General features: G+C 42.9%; 1 protein-coding gene across 3 annotated transcripts in view; it reads right to left on the bottom strand.

The window, feature by feature from the left end:
- The window catches only part of KLHL29 (kelch like family member 29), a 1282993-nt gene that overhangs the window by 1040007 nt on the left and 217076 nt on the right, over positions 1-25910 (bottom strand). For all 3 annotated transcript variants that reach the window (XM_089656087.1, XM_089656089.1, XM_089656088.1), the window contains exon 2: positions 8258-8367. The gene's annotated coding sequence lies outside the window, so the exon portion shown is untranslated. The remainder of the gene's footprint in view (positions 1-8257; positions 8368-25910) is intronic.

Genomic DNA, 25910 nt, shown 5'->3' with positions numbered 1-25910 from the left:
AGCGAGTCCTGGGTACGGGAAAGATACACGTGTGTACAAGGAGATGAATGCTTTTCATTCCATGCTTCCTGACCTTTCAGCAGCCAGGGCTTGGGTAGCAAGAGACCAATTCTGCCATTTACTGACCTGGAAACCATCCAGCATTAAACATTTCCCGTATGGGCTTTATGGAATTCACATTTATAGGGGATGTGAGATTTCTTTTCCTCCACAATATTTACTAAACTACCTTTTTTTTTTGTTACCAGTCTCCTGTGTGTGGTTGAACTCTCATGCCATTTGGTACACTATAGACCCAAAGATCTTTTAGATGGAAAATATTCTGATCTCAAAAGTAAAATATAGTCTTTTCAAAGATTATTAGTATTATGTTAAAAAGAGGTCAGTTTCATGTAAAAAATCTTAACACTGAGTACTAGTGTTTTATTACAGCTTGTAAATATACTGTAAATTTGCATCCATTCCGTACCCAAGCTCTGCTTACTGTTTAGTAATGCTGCTCAGTGGCTATGCTTCATGGCTCTTTCTCACAATTCTAGACATTTGAGTGAATCAACAAACTAAAAACCATGCACTCCCTGTGTAGCAGACACTTCCCGTTTCCCTTGAAGACGTCTTTTGCTGATGAAACGTGTCGGGTAGAGCTTCATGTTAACGTCAATGCACTTCACTATGTGTAGGAAGTGTCTGTATGCCAGTTTGTATGTTGGTATATTCTATTACATTCTCATGTACTATTTTATCAAGTGAGTGTAAAGTGTGGATTATAATAATGCTTTTAAAGAGGTTTTACACTATGGAGAGGTTCTTTCTTTTTTACATTGCATAATGGATATGGTGCTTATTGGTTTACATGCCTATGAGTGACAGTGGTCATATAAATAAACAATCAACAGAAGAGATTAGTGTCACAGTGAATGTTTAGTCACCTAACATAAACTGCAAGGGTTATGGGTAGAGAAGGAACAAGAAACGTCAAATTGCATATCAAGACAATAGTTTACCAATTTACAGTGCCAAAGAGATGGGTTAAAGGGTCTAGATGTACTGGTTATAATGTGAACATTATTTGGGAAAATATAGTACAAAGACAGAATAGGTGTCATCAAGCAGTATAATATTGATGAGTTATCCAAGACTTCCAAGATAGGTTTGTTAAACAGCTTTTAATGTAGACCTAACAGTAAAATTCAAGGCTCACTTTTTATTAAAAGTACCTGTAGAGATAAAAGTTAGATTTTATAATTATCGTCTTGTTTTACGCTGTGTCTAGGCAAGGGTGACTTCACACTTCTGATGAAATGCTGGGGAATGCAGAGCAACCCAAATATTCTAAGAAGATGCTTCTGCACTGGTCTGGAGTATCTTCTCACGATATTTGCAGTACTCATTGTTTCCCAAGAAGCTCACCAAAACGGTAGTGACATCATGCCCTACAGTGAGCAAGCTGGGGTACGGCAAGTACCTATTATAACAAATTTTTGTCTAGATACATTTTTGCAAAGTACTACCATGCAGCAATCTGCACAAGGGGAATGGGCCTGGACCTAATGAGTGGACTTCTTTAAGGTCTTCTTTAAATTGGAAGTCTGGTCAAAACCTAACTAAGCTTCCACCCCCATTCTAAGCCCTATACTAGCTACCCTGTACAGGAAAGATGTTTATACTTACCTAATCGATGGGCATTCTGGTCCGGTCATGTGATCTCCCCAGTGGCCGACTTCAGGGCAGAGAGAGGAATGCCGACAATGGCTGTAGAGCCTGTGCGGTGATGTCACCCATAAACCTACTCTGGGGCATCCATTGTCGGCTGTCTCTCCTCTCCCCTGAAGCTGACAGTGGGAGCCGATCACATTGGTTGGCTCTGAGGAAGAGGTTGAGACCTTGAGATGCGTTAGCCTGTTGGAAGTCCAGGGTTCCATTTTTTTGGACTTACATGCTATGTGGACTAGACACCGCTGTTTAGTGTGATGTGCCTTTGACCTGTTTGCATATTGTGAGTACGCTACTTACTTTCTATCCTTCCAATAATTTTTTGTACAATAATGCACTAGGCTGGTGCACCCTCTGTTTGTTTTTCTTTGCATACAGTGACATTGGACTACCCCGGTCTGTTGAGGGCAGCAATGACTGCATTTTCTAGGATATCTGTGATGTTACCACAACCCTAGCCAAGTCCATCCCAAAGTGCAGGAGTACAGAGTTTGCTGTGTTTTCAGTGGGAACCGATTACGTGACTGGACCGCACTGTCCTTAAATGAGATAAATATAAATAACTTGCCTTTACAGGGTAGATAGTATGAGGCTTAGAATGGGGGCAGGAGCAAGTTTAAGCATAGTTATGTTTTGACCAGACCAGTAACAAGGTTGAAATGAGCCTGGCAAATACAATGCTCCCTCTAGGGGCTAATCTATAAATCTCTATATTTAATTCAATAACAAAAATATGGAAGCATAAAACTTTAAAAATGTGAAGGTCACATAAAAATATTTATAAGATATAACATAACAGAACATGTGTTTGCAATGAGTACTCTATCTTCAGGTGACCCTACCAGCAAATTTAAACTTAAAAGGAAATGTCCTAAAACCATTATTATCACACAGAAAACCCCTCTCTATGTGCCTCTCTAATGGTTTACACCAGCAATGGGCAAACTACGGCCCGCGGGCCGTATACGGCCCGGCGGACCTTTTAATCCGGCCCGCGGAGCTAGGCTCCCGCAAGGCCAGTGGTCGGCAAGCCGCGGCTCTTTACAAATTTAGATGCGGCTCTCCTGTGTGCCGGGCGCCCGCTCCCCTCCCTCCTCTCCTCCTCTCCCCTCCCTCCTCTCCTCCTCTCCCCTCCTCTCCTCTCGGATGGCCGCCCCCCCTCTCGGATGGCCGCCCCCCTCCCTCCTCTCGGACGTCAGGACTCTGCAGCTGTCAGGATGTAGGCGGGGCAGCCAGGATGTAGGCGGGGCAGCGTGACGAACTCCTCTCACAGTCCTCCCTGAAGACCAGAACGGCGCGGGAATACGAGAGGAACGCGCGGACCAAAGGTAAGTGAATTGACACAGGGGGGGGACTTACTATATGGGGGATGAATTACTATATGGGGGACTTACTATATGGGGGACTTACTATATGGGGAATGAATTACTATATGGGGGACTTACTATATGGGGAATGAATTACTATATGGAGGACTTACTATATGGGGAATGAATTACTATATGGGGGACTTACTATATGGGGAATGAATTACTATATGGAGGACTTACTATATGGGGAATGAATTACTATATGGGGGACTTACTATATGGGGGATGAATTACTATATGGGGGACTTACTATATGGGGAATGAATTACTATATGGAGGACTTACTATATGGGGAATGAATTACTATATGGGGGACTTACTATATGGGGGATGAATTACTATATGGGGGATGAATTAATATGGGGGATGAATTAATATGGGGGATGAATTACTATGTGGGGGATGAATTACTATGTGGGGGATGAATTACTATGGGGGATGAATTACTATATGGGGGATGAATTACTATAGGGGGGATGAATTACTATGGGGGACGAATTACTATATGGGGGACGAATTACTATATGGGGGACGAATTACTATATGGGGGATGAATTACTATATGGGGGATGAATTACTATGGGGGATGAATTACTATATGGGGGATGAATTACTATATGGGGGATTAATTACTATGGGGGATTAATTACTATGCTTACTATGGGGGAATATTACTATACTTACTATGGATGACACATACACATCATTCATCTACTCTTGGTCCGGCCCCCGGGTCCAATATATGAACCCATTGCGGCCCTCAAGTCAAAAAGTTTGCCCACCCCTGGTTTACACTGTACTCTTCAATGTAAATACTGTATTTCTTTCTCTTTGCTCAGCAAAAGGACAGAAAAAGAAATACATTTGCCGCTGGAGCCAGTTAAAGTTCTTATGGAATGGGGACCTGAGACTGCAGATGTCTAAGGGTTAAATGGTACATTTAACTGGTTACATTAGTAAATTCATCCTGGCTGAATTATACAAGAACTTAAAGAAGACAACTTTCCATGAAATGCACATTGCATAATTGATCACATTAGACACAAATGCAGCTTTTGTTCCAGAGAAGTATACTTGTTCTTGACATTTACACACATTTGTCATATACCGAAAAGAAAAAGCAGCATTGGCACAATAGTCTTTAAGTGCTATGTTTTTATTGATTTGTTGACTCTTCCTTACAACAAAGTAGAGTCCTTGAACAGAGCCGTGCCAATGCCACAAAAAGCATAGGATTCAAATCAGAAGGTTGAACTACGTGGTCTTGTGTTTTTTTTCCAACCTATGTAACTACATAAAACAGCAAAGTCTGTCAGGTTTATACTGCTCACTGGGGAGGTTTTGTTAGCATGCAGTGACAGTACACACAAGAAGAGGTTAGGGAAAATCACAATGGGGATGCAGACAGGGCCATCATAATGCATAGGCATCCCTGGGCACTGCTCAGAGGCCCCCAGATGAATGGAGGCTCCATGATAATCTTGAATTACATCATGCTTGCTAACTGTCCCGAATTTGCCGGGACAGTCGTGCTTTTTACTAAGCTGTCCCAATGGCCGTGTCCCAGGCATCCTTCTGGAATCTGGGCTATGGGTAAAGCAGTCGGTCACTAGCTAAATCTACAATTGGAATTACATCTCCCCCCCTGTACTGTGACCTCCTGTCCCGCTGTACTGTGCCCCCCTGCCTACCCCCTGTACTGTACGCTTTGTGTTAATCAGTCTTTGATTTATGGCATATTTTCTTATTATTATTATAGAGTATTTATATAGCACCAACAGTTTGCTCAGCGCTGTATATTATAATGGGAGACAGTATACGAGACAGCACAGTAACAATACAATAATACACAAGGGGTTCGAGGGCCCTGCTCCTTGGAGCTTACAATCTAGGAGGGGGATAGTGGTACAGGAGGAAATAGCTTTGGGGATGGAGTGGTAGGAAGAGTGGAGGAGATTGGCAATTAGGTGAGGGCGGGGTAGGCTTCCCTGAAGAGATGGGTATTCAGGGTGCGCCTAACGGTGAGGAGGGTAGGTGACAGTCTGATGGATTGGGGTAGTGAGTTCCAGAGGATGGGGGAAGCCCTGGAGAAGTCCTGGAGACGGGCATGGGAGGAGGAGACTAGGGAACTAGAGAGTAGGAAGTCTTGTGAGGAGCGGAGAGTACGTTTTGGGTGGTAAATGGATATCAGGTCAGTGATGTAGTTTGGGGCAGTGTTATGAACAGCTTTGTACGTCAATGTTAGTTATTTGAATTTGATGCGTTGGGCAATCGGAAGCCAGTGGAGGGATTGGCAGAGGGGGGTGGCGGATATGGAGCGGTTAGTAAGGTGGATGAGTCTGGCCGCAGAATTCAGGATAGACTGAAGAGGGGGTAGTCTCTGATGAGGTAGACCGGTGAGGAGGGAGTTGCAATAGTCAAGTCGTGATATAATAAGGGAGTGAATGAGTTGCTTTGTAGTTTCTGGGGTTAGGAACGGACGTATTTTGGAGATGTTGTGGAGGTGGAGTCTACATGAATTTGTCAGCGATTGGACCTGGGGCTGGAAAGACAGATTGGAGTCTAGAATGACACCTAGTACCCTGGCTTGCGGGGTGGGGCTGATGGTGGCGTTGCTGGTCGTAATGGAGAAGTCGGCGGGGGGGGGGGGGGGGGGGTGTGCGGGCTGGGGAGAAAACAAGGAGCTCGGTTTTGGAAAGGTTTAATTGGAGGAAGTGGAGTGACATCCAATCTGATATGTCATTCAGAAGGCTAGTGATTCAGGCGGAGACTGAAGGGGAGAGGCGAGGGGTGGAGAGATAGATTATTGTTTAAAATTGAGTTTAATTCTATCTACGACTCATACTTTAATTCTTGAGAGTAGGGGCAAGTTAGTAGGAGTCCTAGTGCATTACTTTGCCCAGGGGCCCATGATGCTATTAAGACGGCCCTGGATACAGAGCGCAACAAACCCTTTCCCTCACTTCTGGTCACCAGCACAGGAAGTGAAAGGAAACCTGACATTACTGAATACTAAAAACATAAGTGACAGTATTACTTAAAGAGTTTCATTAATTATCCAAGAAAAGGAGTAGGCTTAAAGCCCCACTGAATTTTAAAGCCCAACTGTGGGAAATGTTAACATTCTCCCTACTTTTCCATGCCCCCTAGACCTATATGACCAGCTTACCCTTGCAGTATGGGCACAGCCACATGCAAAGGAGAATTTTCAAGTTTCCTGGAGTTCCGTTGTAAGTTGATATTAGCTACAATGCCTTGAAAAACTATTCATACCCCTTGAAAGTGACTTCTGAAGGCAATTGGTTCCACTAGATTTTAGTTAGTGGTATCAGAAGAAAGGGGGCTGAATACAAATGCACGCCACACTTTTCAGATATTTATTTGTAAAAAATTTTGAAAATCATTTATCATTTTCCTTCCACTTCACAATTATCTGCTGCTTTGTGTTGGTCTATCACATAAAATCCCAATAAAATACATTTACGTTTTTGGTTGTAACATGACAAAATGTGGAACATTTCAAGGGGCATGAATACTTTTTCAAGTAGGTGCATCCAAACAAAAGGTTTTCAATGTCTAAGGCCTCATTTAGAAGTGCGGTTGGGGGGCAGTACAATTGCATGGTTAAATTGCATTTTTAGCACTCCCCACCCGCTTTAAGCTGCAAATAGCAGCAGACAAGGGTATTTACACTGTGCAAAAACTTGGCCAAAAACTATCCAACATGTTGCTAACATTCAAGCGAATGGGGAAGTGCTGCAAACCACAATGCATGTGATTGTGACGCGTTGTGGGGTTAAAACACGCTATAAGGAGGCATCACATCACTTCCTCACCTGAACATGGATTGCTCTTCAGAGGAGGGGTACCCTTACACAGTTTGTTCTCTTTAGAAAAAAGCCACAACCTGAGTAGAAAAGCCTGTCCTTTGCCAGCAGCTACAGAGTGTGACTCCTGTTATCTGTATGGAAAGTGTGGTCTCTCTGCAGAGTCAATTCTAGAGCTTTCCAATCAGCAAAACTCACACTTTCTGCTGATTGGAGAGCTCTGGATCTCATTCAGCATTATGTATGTCAGATCTCTGTGATGAGACTGCTACTTCCATACAGAGAGCAATGGTCCCACTCTGCAGCTGCTGGCAGGGACAGACTTTTCTACACAGGTTGTGTCTATTTTTTTAAATAAAAAATAACTGTTTTGATGCATCTAGAATTCTTAGCAGATCTAAACTCAAAGTTGAGTTGGACTTTAACAGGAGACTTCACCTTTGGGGAAGTCCCTTAAATAATCCCCCCATCCTCGAGTGCATCCCACCCACTAACATACTAATCTTCTGCCCGATCCAGTAAAAATTCCTTCCTGATCCCCCGAGAGGCAATCGGACATTCCCTGGATCAACCTTACCTATAAATGTTAGTATCCAGTTATATTCTGTGTTTTTAAGAAATAATCCAGGCCTTTTTTAAAGCAATCCACTGAGCTGGCCAGAACCATCTCTTGAGGGAGTCTATTCCACATTTTCACAGCTCTTACTGTTAAGAAACCTTTCCGTATTTGGAGATTAAATCTCTTTTTCTAGCTAGCTATGCTAGCAATTTCATCCACTTTCAGTGTCCTGCAGTCTCAAAAACAGTTGAAAAAATAAACACAACCTACCATCACTTCTACCAGTTTGGTATTAAAATATACTGGTGGTAGGTTGCTCAACTAACCCAGTCACCTCCCTGCCGCCACACTGCAAATTGACAGAAGGTTCTTGAGTTTGACAACTCTGCCCTTTCCTCCATACAGTTTTATTCTGCTCAATTAAAATTTGCCTTTAAATATACATTTATTGACGTTGCCACATAAATCAGAGCATTATTCTGTGTTTTTATATCTGCCGTCTTTGCTTTCATTCATTAAAAAGATTATTAGCATTAAGACCATAACATTAGAAAAAATTGAAAAAAAATCTATAAAATTTTCCTAATTGAAAAAATGCACCTCTATAATAACAAAACAGGAAAAAATATCTTTCTCATTGCAAGGTACAACAAACAGGTGTACCAATGTAAGAGCTCCTTAGAGTATGCTTTGCGTTTACATTTTCACAAAATCATTTTTACAATAATCACACGCAGGATTACATTTTGGCATCAGTTTGTTCCAATTTAATTGAAGCCCAGGTTTACCTCCTAATATGATTCCGGAAAATCGATTCAGACGTATCCTGGGTGGCTGCCTGCTTCCTGCTTTCTCTATTTCTGCAGTTCAATCCCTTTACTGGGAGGACATCTTGTTTCTGTAAAACAGAAAGGGTTATAGGGGTTAAATGTGTTTATGTATATAAAAAGATTTATATCAATATATGAAAAAATATCTCTATAGATGGAATTTGAAAAAATACACGTCGGTTATCAGTACTGGATCCATAAGATGCATTGGCAACTGTGAAGATGGAGCTTTCTGTGGTTGTGGGTAATATTTGAGTAGTATTAAAATAAAAAAACTGTGCTACCAAACCTTCAGATACCCCAAACAAACTTTAGAAAAAATAATAAATATCCACCTGGTCGCTACTAAATACTTCCATGTTTTCCCACACCAAATATCTATATGAGTGTAAAAAAAATCCAGTGCAACCACACAGTTCTCCTTAATACAAAAGTGCCAATACCAAATAAACAAATTTATATTTAACACAATTTCAAGTGTCCATGTGTGTTTCACTTTAAATAAAGTCCAGTATATCTGTGCTCCACGGTGTGGAAAGATCCTCCTTTTATGTGGCCACCTTATGTGCTCCACCACCTGTCACACCAAATGCTCACCCAGTGCCTTGACATCCATACAATAGGTCACTTTGCGCCTTCCCCTTTAATTGGGATATCAAATCTCTATCATGAATCAACTGATCACTTCCTCCTAATACAATCCAATTCAGAGTTCCAGGCAAAAGGATTAAATCCCCCATGTATCATATACAGCTCAAAACAATAATTAAAAGAAAGCCACTCACAATATAAATGCAATTCAACCAGTGCGCAACAGTAAAATTGCATTAATATTATGTCATTGTCCCCTTAAGAGTCCATCTATTGACATCCATATTAGGCTTTATGTGCAAACTTTCGGGTTGGAGCGTTATGTCACTGGCCCCGCCCCAATGTGTTTCGTCACAGCCAAGCGATTTCCTCAAAGGGCTGGCATTGATTTAGTTGGAGATTTTTCATTCTACCCACACCTGATTACAAAAGAAAAAAGAATTGTTTCTACCACCACTGACCTTCTGACATACCCAGTAAGTGTCAAAGACCAAAAGCCACCTCTCCTGAGTCAGATATTGCTCTTGGGTATATACACAATCACATAAATGTTCTAATCTCCACTTGGTATTACCATTGTATTATGCTGTTTTTGTCACCGGCAGCTACCGCCCTTTTATTGTGTACTGTGTAGGCTGATTGAGATAATTTCTGTGCTATGCCGATGCTTCTTCTGGATGTATGTTGTCATTTTGCAATAAAAAGTATTGAAAAAGAAAGACCAAAAGCCTACAGATCTCAGTACTCACACCAACATCCAATCCATTATTCAGCATAAAAACACCTACAATTATCATGACTTTAAAGGCACCAGAACAAAGAAAATACTACACAATGAAAAAGGTAAATTTTTCTTATAAGAAATGCAAAACATTCAAACTACCACTAAGGGTTAAGCTCTAAAATATATTGATACATAATAAAAGAAATGCATAGTGTAGGGTCAGCCTTAGACGTTGTATTGTTTCAGTTAGTTCTACACCACAAAGTGTATGGAAGAATACAATGGTAATGCCCGTCTTGGTTGATATCCTGGACCCAGTTTTGAGTTCAGTAAATTGTCCCATGTCCTGCAGCATGGACTGACCTCCACTGGTCAAGAAGGGTTAGTAGTGTTTTAAAAGAGAGGGCCAGGAATCCTAAAAGTTCTCCCAATCTTATTTAAAACTATACAGTAGGGAATCCCTGTCTGAAGGCCAAGATCGACCCCACTACCTCGTGGATTGCAGTCTTTTTAAGGGCAGCTTCTGTAAGCAAGGGTCACCAGATCATGGGACGCAGGATCAGTCATACTGGATGCAGTCATTGAGGTGTCTCCTGGAGCATTGACTTACCTCCACTGGTCAAAGAAGGGTTAGCTAGAGTTTTAAAAGAGAGGGCCGGGAATAATAAAAGTTCTCCCAACTGTCATTTATAGGATTTAATTTAATTTACAACTATTCAGTAGGGAATCCCTGTATGGAGGCCAGGATTGATCCTACTCCCTCGTGGATTGCAGTCCTTAAGGGCACCTTCTGTAAGCAAGGGTCACCAGATCATGGGACGCAGGATCAGTCATACTGGATGCAGCCATTGAGGTGCCTCCTTGTATATCTTGAGATACACTGCAGAAAACTTCAGATTTACAAACAATAAAAATGAATTTAGAAATTGGTGAAGATTATGTGAGATTTTAGTGAACGGGTTTACGTCTACTTTAAGTCATAAGTCATTGGCCACCCTCCATAAGGAAGTGAGAAAACATGGAAATGCAGCGATGACGAAAAGGTGAATACGAAGGTTGCAAACAGGATTCAGTGGAAAAAGCATCTAACAACTCCTATATTTTAAGGGGTTCTCCTATCATTCTAAAACCCCTTTAGGCAATCAGGCTGCCCATATCATCCAAAGGCTGCCCCAATATGATGATCCTCCATGTAATGACCCACAGAAACAACTGGTCAGCAAGAACCACAAAATCAAGAATACTGGTGTCTGGGACTATCACAGTTCCATGCGTGAATGTTTTCTGATCCAATGTATTCATTTTTTTTATTAGCTCAGTTTGGAATCCCAGAAGAAGAATGTACTGAGCTCACCAAGCCAATTATCACACGTTTACAGCATATTAATGAGAGATTTGTGTCCAGTCAATGTGAGCATTCACACAAAAAATGCTTGGACACTTGTATGTACTCTTATCAACAACAGACTAATATTATTTTGTATTTGGAGATAAAAAGACAAAAAAGCATTGTACAGCCAAAACAAATAATTCTGTGCATGCTTATCACAGCTGCGTCCAAACCATCATGTTCTCTGCCTCTCACTGGTAGTTTGCTGCTTTAGTTATCTGTATTAAGAAAAATAAGAGATCGCCATCACTGCTCCCTGAAAATGCCAGTCACCTGGCCACCTCTGACAATGACAGAGTGACGCCTCCTGATACTGAAGGCGCTGGGTCAGTATGACAGTGCAGCCACCAGCATTTGTGGATGGAGAGCATGGGATTTGCTGATAGGAGAGCTCTAGCTTCGTCTCAGCAAGGGGCATGCCGGACATCTGCAGAGAGATCACTGCTTCCACACAGACAACAAGGGCCCTTTTTTGCAGTATACTAGCACAGGACAGGCTTTTCTACTCAGGCTATGGCTGCTTTTGAATGAAAACAAATTGAAAAGTGAACCTGTGCGAAGACGTTGGACATTCAGGGCACTGGCGTTAATTATACACTCCAAATCAACACAGGGATTGACTTACTAAAGACAAATGGACTGAGCACTTTGCAGATGCAGTTGCTCCAGAGCTTAGTAAAGTTCTGATGACTTCCATCGTCCAATCATTAAAATGCTGAGGGCGGTTTTATTACTCTTGCATGTGATTGGGTATTCCTTGTAAAGTAAAGCTTCATCTCATTTACTAATCTCTGGAGCAACTGCACTTGCAAAGTGCACACTAGATTTGCCTTTAGTAAATCAAGCCCACAGGGGTTTATTTACTAAGGCTAGGTTCACACCTATGCAGTTTGTGTTTGATCTGTTTCTGCAGTGATTTCTGCGGTGCTTTTTTGCACATGCGTTTTTGCCGCATTTTGCTTTTTTTTCTTGTTGCTAGGCAGTTTGTGTTTGATCTGTTTCTGCAGTGATTTCTGCGGTGCTTTTTTGCACATGCGTTTTTGCCGCATTTTGCTTTTTTTTCTTGTTGCTAGGCAGATAAAAAAAACTGATCAAAAATGCATAAAAAATGCCACAAAAATGCACTACATGCTTTTCTGCAGTGTTTCCATTGAAGTCTATAGAACCCAAAATGCAACATTTTGCATTTAACCTCCCTAGCGGTATGAATATTTCAGATTTTTGGTGCTGAAAGCGGTACCATTTTTTTGCATGGAAATATGTATTTTTTTTTATTGTAGGCCTGTAATTTAGGAATAACTCACTGAAATCTGTCCGACCAAGAGTCTAGTAAACATTCCGGATATGATAAAACTTGAAACACAAAATCATAAATTATAATTTAATAAATAATCATAAAACATAATAATATAATAATACATTTATTTAAATAATATAATCAAACCAAAAACACTGAAATTTGAAATAGAGCGCCAAGTTCGCACATCGCTGAGCAAAGTCGCAGAATCGTTTTCAGTGTCTGATGACGAATTTCCCGACAAATTATTATCACTCAATTCTACAAGTGGTTCTGATTTACTATCGCTGTTCTCTAGCTGGTCTAAAACAGATTTTAACATAAAGGGACACTTTTTGGACGCCATGGACTTTTCTAAGTTTCCAGGCAGAAAGAACAGTAAAAATGTAGGCAGGGCACAGGACAAAGCACTAGGGACAAAATGTATGTGAAATGGTTTGATATAGTAATGTTTTACTATGTAATAATCATTTTTAAAAAAATGACATTTTTTTAAAAATTTCAAATTTGCCACCGGTTCCGGCGCCCGTACATCCCGACGTCACAGGGACCGGAACACAGAAGCCAGATGCCGGCATCGGCCGGAGGAGATGGCCGGGGAAGCTGCAGGGGACGCATCGCGGGAGCGAAGGACAAGGTAAGCGCTGCAGGGACTCCCTGAGCAACGCTGCATGGTAAGCCCGAGTGTAGCTCGGGGTTACCGCTTTTGGTACTGAAACTCTACCCCGAGCTACACTCGGGAATACCGCTAGGTTAAAAAAGTCCCTGACCCTTTCCAAAAAACGCACCGGGTAAAAAACTGAGATGTAAACGTGTCCCATAGGAAATCATGTTACATGGACTGTAGTAAGTTTCTGCAAAACACTGTGGAAAATGCTTAGGTGTGAACCTAGACTAAAGGTGGAAAGTGCAAAATAAGGCTCACTTCTGCATAGAAACCAATCAGCTTCTAACCTCAGCTTGTTCAATTAAAATTGGCAATAAAAACTGGAAGCTGACCGGTTTGTAGCTGACTGAGCCTGATTTTGCACTATCCAGCTTTAGTAAATAAACCCAGTGCAGTACGGTCCAGCAAACTGCACCACACTTTGAAAAATGCCGCCTGCCCTAGAATCTTTTGTGTTGATGTGTTTTAGGGCCAATTTACAATACATGTGTTTCAGTTGCTTTTTTCTGCTTCCAAAAAGCACAGAAAGTAGGTTATTTGGTTGTCAGTGTCATTGTTCACATCAGTGCTTTCAGTTCCAGTGCATTCCGAATGCAGAAAAAAAGTAAAACAGGCTGCATTTTTCCTGCACAGAATTGTACTGGAACATGGTAAAATGTATCAAAAACGCACCAAAATGCATTGGAACGCATATGTCCCTATTTAAATTGAAAAAAAAGGGGGAAAAAAAGAAACTGGAACACATCAAACAAGCACAACGCGTAAAAAAAAACGCATAAAAAATGCACCGAAACGCACCAAAAACTCGTAAATAATGCACATGCAGAAACGCATCCGGAACACATCTGGACAGCATTTCTATAGTGTGAACCGGCCCTTAGTCCATATATTCTTAATAGGCTGTTTAAACAAGAATGCCGCTACATGCGTCAGTACATTACAATGCATGCCTTGCAGCGGACAGAGCTCTAGTGCGAATGGGCCCTAAAGTATTTCCGTGATCTTAACAAGCAGATGCAGAGCTTTAACACAAGCTACCTCTTTAGCTGCCTGTACTGTAATGTAATTAATTCTAAAAGATCTCTAAAGATTACAACATAGAAATATTTTCTTTACCCTAGGTTCACACCTGTTTTCCGCAGCGTTTTTCAGAAACGCACTACAGTCCATTTAACATGATTTCTTATGGGACACGTTCACATCTGCGCGTTTTCACCCGGTGCGGTTTTTGGAATGGGTCAGGGACTTTTTCGAATGCAAAAAGTTGAGTTTTTGGTTCCATAGACTTCAATGGAAATGCTGCAGAAAAGCATGTAGTGCGTTTTTGCCACATTTTTGTGTTTTAAATCTGCCTAGCAACAAGAAAAATTTAAAAAGCTGGAAAAAAAATGCAAAACGCATCCAAAACAGGGCAAAACCATCGGTGCAAAAACGTAAAACGCAATGCAGAAATGTCTCAAATGCAACCTGCATAGGTGTGAACCTAGCCTTAGGGAGATTTCCTCTAACTGCTTGTGTCTCCAAGACGAAAAAAGAAGAACAATGGGTACCCAAGAACAACTGTGGGTGTAGGATTGTAACGTTTTTTATTCTATGGTTGAACTGGATGGACTTTTCTCTTTTTTCAGCCAGACTAACTATTATTATTATTTTTATTATTACACAGTATTATTATTATTATTATTATTATACAGTATTTATAAAGCGCCAATAGTTCACTCAGCGCTGTACATTGCAAAGGGGGACAGAACATGTGACAGAACAATACCAATACAATGCAAAACATGAGGGGATCGAGGTCCCTGCTCTTTCGAGCTTACAATCTAGGAGGGAGGGGATAGTGGTACAGGAGGAGATAGCTGTGGGGGATGGAGTGGTAGGAAGAGTGGAGGAGGTCTGCAAGTTAGCAGGGGGTGGGGTAGGCTTCCCTGAAGAGATGGGTTTTCAGGGTGCGCCTAAAAGAGAGGAGAGTAGGTGATAATCTGATGGGTTGGGGCAGGGAGTTCCAGAGGATGGGTGACACCCTGGAGAAGTCCTGGAGACGGGCATGGGAGGAGGAGACCAGGGAACTAGAGAGAAGGAGGTCTTGCGAGGAGCGGAGTGTGCGTGCTGGGCGGTACTTGGATATTAGGTCAGTGATGTAGTTCGGGGCAGTATGGTGGACAGCTTTGTACGTCAGTGTTAGGATTTTGAATTTGATCCGTTGCGCAATCGGAAGCCAGTGGAGGGATTGGCAGAGGGGGGTGGCGGAGACAGAGCGGTTGGAAAGGTGAATGAGTCTGGCAGCCGTATTCAGGATGGACTGAAGCGGGGATAGCCAGCGGCGAGGCAGGCCAGTGAGGAGGGAGTTGCAGTAGTTGAGTCGTGATATGATGAGAGAGTGGATGAGCTGTTTAGTGGTTTCTGGGGTTAGGAACGTGCGGATTTTGGCGATGTTGCGGAGGTGGAGTCTGCACGAGTTTGTTAAAGATTGGACTTGGGGTTGAAAGGATAGGTTGGAGTCCAGAATGACACCAAGTACTCTGGCCTGCAGGGCGGGTTTGATGGTAGCGTTGTTGGATGTGACAGAGAAATCAATGGGGGGTGGTGTTCGGGCTGGGGGGAAGACAAGAAACTCGGTTTTGGAGAGGTTCAATTTAAGGAAGTGGAGCGACATCCAGTCTGATATGTCGCTCAGTAGGTGTGTGATTCGGGCTGAGACCAAGGGGGTGAGGTGGGGGGTTGAGAGATAGATTTGTGTGTCGTCGGCATAGAGGTGGTAGTTGAAGCCGTGAGAGTGTATGAGTTGGCCAAGGGAGGAGGTATAGATGGAGAAGAGAAGGGGCCCGAGGACAGAGCCTTGAGGGACCCCAACAGAGAGGGGGAGTGAGGGGGAGGTGGTAGCATTATAGGTAACGCTGAAGGAGCGTTGTGACAGGTAGGATGAGAGCCAGGAGAGCAGAATCTCTGAGGCCGAGGGAGTGTAGTTTTTTGAGGAGGAGGGGGTGGTCGTCTGTGTCGAAGGCCGCCGAGAGGTCAAGGAATAGGAGCACTGAATAGTGGCCATTAGCTTTGGCGGTTAGCAGGTCGTTGGAGAGTTTGAGTAAGGAAGTTTCGGTGGAGTGTAGGGGACGGAAGCCGGACTGTAGGGGATCGAGGAGGTTGTTGTCGTTGAGGTGAGAGCATAGGCGGGTGTAGACTAGGCGCTCGAGGAGTTTAGATGTAAATGGGAGCAGGGAGATGGGTCTGAGGTTGTTCGGGTCATTGGGGTCCAGGGAGGGCTTTTAAGTATGGGGGTGATGTGTGCATGTTTCAGAGGGGAGGGGGAAGTGCCTGAGGAGAGGGAGAGATTGAAGATGTGGGTGAGGGAGCGTAGGATGGAGGAGGAGGAAGGTCGTAGGAGTTGTGAGGGGATAGGGTCGAGGGGGCAGGTGGTGAGGCGGGCATCAGAGAGGATCTTGGAGACTTCCTCGATGGTAGTAAGGTCAAAGGTGCGGAGTGTGGGGGGAACTTCAGTATGAGGAATGAAGGGTGGGGTGGAAGAGGAGGTCAGAGCAGTGGTGGGGCCGTGGGAGAGGGGTGATGAGGGGGTAGCTGAGTGAGGGTGAAGGGGGTTGGAGAGAGTTTGAGCAGCGACGAAGTCCCTGCGGGTTATGTCGAGGGGGAGGGGGGATAAGGGGGTAGCTGTGTGAGAGGGGACGGGTTGAGAGGGCGTGTGAGTTGCGGCAATGTCCTTGCGAATTGTGTCAATCTTGTTTTTGAAGTGATTGGCAATCTCAAGGGCAGTGAGTGAAGTGCTGGGTGGAGGTGGGGGTGGAAAGAGTAGAGAGTTGAAGGCAGAGAAGAGTCGGCGAGGATTGGAGGAGAGGGCCTTGATGAGGGTCAAGAAGTAGGTCTGTTTGGCAGCATGGAGGGAGGAGGTGTAGGTGTGGAAGGCAGATTTGTAGCGGGAGAAGGCTTGTTGTGATTTGGTTTTGCGCCATAGTCGCTCCAGGGCACGACTTTGTCGTTTGAAGGTTTTGGTGTGATCAGTCTGCCAGGGCTGGAGCGGTCGGGGTCTGATGTTGCATGTGGTTAAAGGCGCTAGTGAGTCAAGGGCTGTTGAGAGCGCATTGTTGTAGGCGGTCATAGCCAAGTCGGGGCAGGACAGGGGGAGGATGCGGTCATGGAGTTAATCAGCTGCAGAGTGGAGGGAGGCGGGGTTAAGGTTGCGGAGGTTACGGCTGGTAGTAGTGTGACATTTGGAGGGGTAGGCGTTGGAGGATGAGGAGATAGAGAAGGTGATCAGGTTGTGGTCAGAGAGAGGGAAGGGGGTGTTAGTGAGGTTGTGGGGAGCGCAGCGATTGGAGAAGACGAGATCAAGGATATTACCGTCGGAGTGGGTGGTGGATTGTATGCACTGTGCAAGTGTAAAGGAGGAGGTTAAGTGGAGGAGACGGGCTGTGTCCGGGTTGTCGAGGTTGACAGGGATGTTGAAATCCCCAAGGATGATGGTGGGTAGCTCAGAGGAGAGGAAGAAGGGTAGCCAGGAGGAGAAGTCATCCAGGAAGCGGGGTATGGATCCAGGAGGCCGGTATATCACAGCAATCTTCAGGGGGGTTGGGGAGAATAGTCGGACGCAGTGGGCCTCGAAGGAGGAGAAGGATAGGGAGGGGGGGTTTGGGAGGACTCGGAATGTGCTCTGCGGTGACAGGAGCAGACCAACCCCACCACAGTATTTATATAGCGCCAACAGTTTGCTCAGCGCTGTACATTACAATGGGAGACAATACACGAGACAGTACAGTAACAATACAATGCAATACACGAGGGGTTCGAGGGCCCTGCTCCTTGGAGCTTACAATCTAGGAGTAACTATGTAACAATCTCCCCAACAGGATATACACAGGCAGCAAGGAAAGAAAAAAAATTTCCAGGCGTTTAACCGTTCCCTATTCTATCCATAGTCCAAAATGTGCTGCGTTATTCTTCATCACATGTAGATAAACATACAAATCGTGATAAAAAAATACATGGAGTCTATAAATATTGGATCAAGCTAAGGATTCCATGCCATTACATACTACTGCAAAATATATGTGTGCAAAAAAAAATTTTTTTTTCACCTCTCCAGCATAAATCGTAAATAGGAGTTTCAGTTTTGGGTGCAATGGCAAATTTAAATAAAGTAGCCTGCATCACATTGCTTTTCTTTTCAACTAATTCAGCTTTTCTCTCTCCTCTGTCTTCAAATCTCAGCATCAGGCATGAGCGTGGCGGCGGTGGCTGCGGCTGACATGTGCCCTCTTTGTGCGCCATGCAGACGAGACTCTTAAACAATGAATTTAACACAGTAGAATAGGGAGAAAGAAAATGGAATGAAGGTTACAGGGGTAAATTAATATAAGAGGAAGCAGCCTGTCTCATCACATGTAACAAAACATGCTTTATCAGTGAAGCATACCTTTCTACAATACATCTATGTCTCCCCTGAATAGCTATGATTTACAACTCATACTGAAGCCTGAGCTAGACCTCTATTTCTATGCTAAACAAGTTAGAGCCGCAAACAGGGACATTCTATTTAAGGGCTGGCTTGTATAAAAGAGCTGCTAATAGAATTCTGGTCTAAACAAAAAAACCTGCGTCTGATCTAATGGCAGAGCTGTTTATATATACAGTCCAGTGCTCAAAACTTTGCATACCCCCGCAGAAACTGATCCTGCCAAAAACTGTCTTTAATTTAAGGATAGTGATCATATGAAGCCATTTGTGATCACATAGTCGCTTGGCTGCTTTTTTAAATCAAAAACAGAAATAGCCCAAATGGCCCTGATCAAACGTTTACATCCTCTGGAATGTTTGGCCTTGGTACAGACGCAAGGTGACACACACAGGTTTAAGTGGCAATTAAAGGTTCATTTCCCACATCTGTGGCTTTTTAAATTGCAATTAGTGCCTGTGTATAAATAGTCAATGAGTTTGTTAACTCTTACATGGATGCACTAAGCAAGCTAGATACTGAGCCATGGGGAGCAGAAAAGAACTATCAAAAGACCTGCGTTACAAAGTAATGGAACTTTATAACCCTAGGTTCACAACCAAGCATTTTCTGCAGCGTTTTGCAGAAACGCAGTACAGTCCATTTAACATGATTTCCTATGGGACACATTCACATCACCGCCTTTTTACCTTGTGTGTTTTTTGGAAAGGGTCAGGGATTTTTTTAAGTGTAAAACATTGCGTTTTTTTGTTCTATAGACTTATTTATTTATTTCAGGTACTTATATAGCACTGTCAATTTACGCAGCGCTTTACACATATATATTGAACATTCACATCCGTCCCTAACCCTCAAGGGGTGTACAATCTAAGGTCCCTAACTCACATTCACACATATACATATTAGGGCCAATTTAGAAGGATCCAATTAACCTACCAGCATGTCTTTGGAGTGTGGGAGGATCACCCGGAGGAAACCCATGCAAGCAAAGGGAGAACATGCAAACTCCATGCAGAAGGCACCATGGTCGGGAATCAAACCCATGATCCATTTACTGCAAGGCAGATGTGCTAAACACTAAACCACTGTGCCGCCCCAACAGACTTCAATGGAGACACTGCAGAAAAGCATGTAGTGCATTTTTGTGGCATTTTTGTGGCATTTTTAATGAGTTCCTATAGGAAAGGACTCTTGAACGCAAAAAGTTTTATTTTTCTTTCAATAGACTTCAATGGAAGCACTGCAGAAAAGCATGCATTGCGTCTTTGCGGAGTTTTACATTTTAAATCTGCCTAGCAACAAGAAAAAAAAATGCAAAACGCATCAAAACACAGGTGCACAAACGCAAAACACAATTCAGAAACAGCTCAAATGCAACCTGCATAGGTGTGAACCTAGTCTTAAGATGGAAAAAGATATAAAAAGATATCCAAAGCCTTAAATATGCCAGTCAGTACTGTTCAATCACAAATTAAGAAGTGAAAAATTTGGGGGTAGCTTGACACCAAGACAAGGTCAGGTAGCCCAAGAAAGATTGCAGCCACAACTGTCAGAAGAATTGTTCGGGATACAAAGAAAAACCCACAGGTAACTGCAGGAGAAATACAGGCTGCACTGGAAAAAGACAGTGTGGTTGTTTTAAAGGAGCACAATACAATGATACTTGAACAAAAATGGGCTGCATGGTCGAGTTGACAGAAAGAAGCCTTTACTGCGCCAATGCCATAAAAAAGCCTGGTTACAATATCCCCGACAACAACTTTACACACCTCACCAAGCTTTGGGTTTATTTTAAAGGGCTGATTTACTTTTATTTTTAAAAAAAACGTATATGCTGTCACAATGCACCATAGCAGATGCTAATCAAATCTTACAACCATGCCTCTCCTATGTTAACACACTGTGGACCATTTTCTCCATAGCAGAAGCCTGCTGGAAAAAAAAGCTGCTACTCTACATGGCTCTCTCTCATTTTACTACTCTGATGAGTGTTCCTAACACTATAGCAGTAGTGCATGCACAGCCCTCAGAAAAAGAATGGTGCACCTACAGCAGGAATAAAGACCGGTCACTGCTGCTCTATCTCCCAGGGCAGGGTGACAGGTCTTGTCTATGCCCCCTCCTGTAATACTCTACAGCCATCCTGTAGTGGGTGGGGCCTGCTGGGCTCTTCCCACAGCTCTGCTCTCTGTACAGGCTATGTTCAGCACAGTGATGATGTCACTGCTACTTTTATAAAGTACTATCTTGCTTTGCAAAGACATCTGATGCACATAAAGTGGATTTATATACTTTGTGGCTATTGAGGAATATATTTATTTGGAAGTTTTTAGGGCTGTAGTTCACCTTTAACTTTAAGGCCCAATTCATACCTATATGTTTTTTTTTATACATGCGTTATCTTTGAAATCCATAACATGCATTTCAATAAAAGTGTACCAAATCCAGCAGGCAGGGTTTTATTAATGCACTTAAAAAAAAAAACTGTTCAAGGTTGTACACCACCAGATCAACATATTTCTGTGGTGGTCACAGCCAGCAAGCCTGTACAATGACAGACAGACATTGTTCTTGGCTGTTCACATGTAATCGAATATCTAGCAACTGCATGTGACAAGGGACAGATGAGTGGCCCTGTATGTAAAGAGTTTGCGTCTTGGGTGCCACATCTGTCCTTAAAGTGATTGTAAAGGCTCAATGTTTTTTTTCATTCTATGCATGAACCTTTTGTGTGCAGAAGCCCCCCCCAACCCTCAAATACTTACTGTACCTGAGCCCCATCTTGATCCAGCGATGTGCACAAGAGTCTCAGCTCTCTGAGGACTTTCCCTCCTCATTAGCTGAGATGATGGCTACAGCTGCTGTCAATCACAGCCAGTGAGAGGGGGCGGGGCGGGGCTGAGCCACTGTTCTGTGTGTGAATGGATATGCAGAGCAGCAGCTTGGGAGCAAGCCTGCTTGGGTGCCCCCATAGCAGGCTGCTTGCTCTAGGGGCACTTGGCAGGCAGGAAAGACCAGGAGCGCCAGACCTAAGAAGAGGAAGATCAGGGCTGATCTGTGCACAGAGAAAATAAGAATCACATGTTTGTTTGTTTTTTTTTTAATTTCTTTTATTATAACTTTAACCACAGGTATTCACTCCATGTGCGATTACATTTGGACAGCTGTGGATCTTCTTAGCCTGTCCTTGATTTGTACAGGCTGATCCACCGCAGCTGAACATAAAAACCTGCCTGTACCTGCTCAAGAAATGCGCTGATCTGGTCACTGTATAGCCATGACCAGCTGTGTGAATGATCCCTAAAACGTACAGGAGCGAGTGAGGCCTTAGTGGTTCACCTGTCTGGCTGTGCAATGTAGCAGGGCTGTGTAAACCTTTGGCGTGGATAAACAGAGTTACAAATCATTTGAGACATTAAGCAGCTCCTCCATACAGTACTTCATCTGTTTATTTCGCTGTTTCCCAGGAGCTCAGCTTTTTCTCTATACATGCTTTTAAAGCCTCCATTATACCCAATAAGGAATAGCAAAGCGCCCCTCTCCATTTAAATTCCCCAATAAACTCATTTCTTCTACATTATGCAGAATTCACCAAGGCAGCACAATGCTGTCACTTTGCTTGTAACGGCAGCAACAGCTTGGCAACCACTGAAAAAGTCTGCTGGGGATATCTGGAGTCGCAGAGAAACCATAAAAGCCAGTATGTCATTAAACTTCCAAGCAACCAGCCAAACCTATATAATCAAAAATCCAACCGCACTTATAAATCCATAGCAAATGAAATAAACAATCAATCAATAAACCCGTGCACATCTCCTTAACAAAAGCCATGACCTAAAGACTAAAACAATGCAACATTTATATAGCACAGATACAGCACATATCACACCAATGTAAATGATGAGTCTGACACAACACTTCAAACCCTCAGCATTCAGGGATTATTAATGTGGTCTGAACATTCAGCAGTGATACGCCCCGCATACTGTAGAGCACATAGACAAGTCATGAAACGCGTAATCCAAAGAACAAAAGGTACACCGCTCAGGCAAACAATCCAGATCAATCCACAACAGGTGCAGGCTCTGGCTCGCCAGCACAGACGATGCAATAGGAAGAAGGGTCAGCCGCACACCGAGGATAGATAAATATAATGTTATGATTAAGCACGAGATCGTGTGAAACGCGTTAACAGGTCCTGTATTCATGTCCCGGTGTTTTGTGTGTCCTATGGATCAATAAATACACACTATATGTATCTCTCCTCTGGTGTGCGGCTGACCCTTCTTCCTATTGCATGAAACGCGTAAGTGTGAAGGTGATGTACTGTGTCATTTCCTCTGTGATACCGTACACCTTCACAGCTATGGAAGTGTTAAATAATTATGCAGAGCCCAATGTGTTGATTGCACCAACTAATGTGAGTGTTAGCCTTGCTGTATGTTTTTAATCCAATTTAAATGACTAGTACACTATGGCCAGGTTTAGACCTGCATTGAAATCCACCGCTCCTTTGAAGAGAAATCCGCATTCAGTTGATGTTCATTGACAGGTGGTGAGGAGGCGATGTGATGCCTCCATACCACCTGTTTTAACCTCCCTGGCGGTCTAACTAATCAATATTTTTGAATGTCAAAGCGGTACATTGTTTCACATGGAAATTTGTTGTTTTATATTGTAGGCCTGTAATTCTTAGGAATAACTCACTGAAATCTGTCCAAACGAGTATAGTAAGCATCCCGGGTATGATAAAGTTTGAAACACAAAATCATAAATTATGATATAATAAATAATTATGAAAAATAATAATATTATAATAATAATAAATGTAATTCAATAATATAATCAAACCAAAAACACTGAAATTTGAAATATAGCGCCAAGTTCGCACATCACTGAGCTCAGTCACAGAATCATTTTCAGTGTCTGATGACGAATTTCCCCACGAATCATTATCACTCAATTCTGCAAGTAGTTCTAATTTACTATCGCTGTTCTCTAGCTGGTCTAAAACCGCTTTTGACTTAAAGTGACGCTTTTTGGACGCCATGGACATTTCCAGGCAGAAAGAACAGTAAAAGTGCAGGCAGGGCACAGGACAAAGCACTCGGGACAAAATGTATGTGAAATGGTTTGATACAGTAAGGTAAAACTAACAGATTACAATGTATTGTGTGTATGTCACATTTTTACTTATTTGAATCTCCCGCCAGTTCCGCCCCCCCTGCGTACCAAAGCTTGCAGGGAAATGGACCTGGAAGAAAGATGCCGGCATCGGTCGGAGGACACAGCGGGAGGACATCACGTGATCGCAGGACAAGGTAAGGATTGGGGGATCGCAGGACAAGCACTACAGTGTAATCCCGTGGGTAGCTCGGGGTTATCGCTTTTGGTACTGTAAATTAACCCCGAGTCACACTTGGGATTACCACTAGGAAGGTTAAACCTAATTTTAGCCAAACACACGTGCTGCAACTGCAAGGGTCACATTTGAAAGGCTCACCTCCTGCCAATCAAGAAAAGTTGGACAGTTTTGCCACAGTCATTGTATGTAAACACCCCCATCCACTGCTGTTGCAGTTTATTGGGGGGGTGGGGGGGGGGTGGGGGGGGGTGAATGGGAACACAGCTCAACCACACATTTTTAACTACTCCCAAAAGCATTCCAATCCAGTATGTTTTGAGGGCTATTTCACACTAGATGCAGTCCAGTGTGCTTTTTTTCTGCATCAAAAATGCATACACAGTGTTTTCCAGTCTCCCACAATACACAGAACATGGAAATGCAATTATTTAGTAAATATAAACTGCTAAATACCTTTTCTAATCAGCAGTTAGAGCAGTCTTGTGACTTCTATCAGTGTCCGGCTGAGCACTGGTTAAAGCTTAGGAGGAGTTTTCATTCTGCTTTGACTGTCCTATGAGGCTTCACAACCCCTGACCCTCCATCTGGACAGTGCTGATTGGCCCTGTACTGATTACATGAACTCTCCCAAAGAAAAAAAAACTCTCTACACATTAAACTGAGCATGCGCAGAGTGCCTACTAAAGCTCTGTACTACCAGCAAATGGATCGGGGACAATAGAAATAAGGAGAGGATCAGAGAAGACAGGATCAAACACGCCAACACATTTTGCAACTCTCCAATCAGAGTTTAAATTATTAATTTTGACTGAAGTATAACTAAAACCTAACATTTGCCTATCCTGTTGTACTGTATAGTGTACATAATGTATGATATTTTATATTTAATTCCTTAGGGAGGATCAAAGAAGCCAGGATCAAACAGCATTTTTACACAATGGAGAGGGTTTAATAACACTTTAAGTTCCCCTCCTCTTGGTCACCCATTCAGAAAATACTAATAGAGGTTTTAAACTGTTTACCTTCAAATACTGCGCAGGTAAATTGAGGCTCCTGTATTCATCCAAAGCTTTCATTTTTAATTTTACTCAGAAAGCAAAATTTTGACTGAAGTATAACTAAAACCCAACATTTACCTATCCTGTTGTACTGTATAGTGTTCCTAGTGTGTGATATTTTATATTTCTTAATAATTTTTTTTTTTTTTAAATTTTAGAAATCCAGCCCTATGGGCATCCAACGTGTTCCCCTTTGGCTGCTTCTGTTTGTTGCACCCACACCATAGAAGTGGGTGCACCTCGCTCTCCCATGAAGCTAGAGTCCTATGATGCCTAAGGCCTCATGTACACTGCAGCTGATAAACTCACGTTTAGGAGCTGTTCAGCGGTATGTTCAGCAGCCCTGAACTCTCCCTAATGTTTTCCTATGTGTCCATGTACACATCTTCGTTTACAGTCGTTTACAGGCATTAGCGTTTACAGTCCTTTTTTTGAACACAGAAAACTTGTGTTCAGCAGACGATTTTATCAGCTTTTGAAACGCAAAACGCTTGACAAATCGCGTTTATAAGCGTTTGCATTTGAAACTTTTTTTTAACTCTTCCAGTTCCCGATCCTGTCCAGAGCCTTTTTTTGTCATGAAAAATGCATGGAAAGCATTTTCAAGGTGCTCAGATGGACAAAACACTGAACGCAGGATGTTCCTACCAAGATTGTCACACATTGTAATGACCAATTCACACCACAGACCTCTCCTACACTTGGAAACAAAAGATATGTTAATGACCATTCACACCTCAAATTCCTCATCCAGACCCCCTGCCAGATGGCCTTAATGACTCACTCCACCAGACACCTTTCCCACCCTTGGAAACAAAAGATATGTTAATGACCATTCACACCTCAAGTTCCTCAAGGAGACCCCCTGCCAGGTGGCCTTAATGACTCACTCCACCAGACACCTTTCCCACCCAAGAAATGTGAATGAGCATCTCACACCTAAGTTAATCTCAACACATACTGCTGTATCTGCTTCTACTCTCTGTATTTCTCTGAAACAGTCTGAAATAGTTAATAATTTACCACTTTTCAGTGCATTCTGGGCATTTGGGAGGTTT

The sequence above is a fragment of the Staurois parvus genome, unplaced genomic scaffold, assembly GCF_062004578.1.
Source record: "Staurois parvus isolate SC_StPar_1 unplaced genomic scaffold, SC_StPar_1.0 ptg000886l, whole genome shotgun sequence".
Lineage (NCBI taxonomy): Eukaryota > Metazoa > Chordata > Amphibia > Anura > Ranidae > Staurois > Staurois parvus.
The sequence above is the reverse complement of the archived record's forward strand: the minus strand, read 5'-3'. Positions and strand labels throughout refer to the sequence as shown.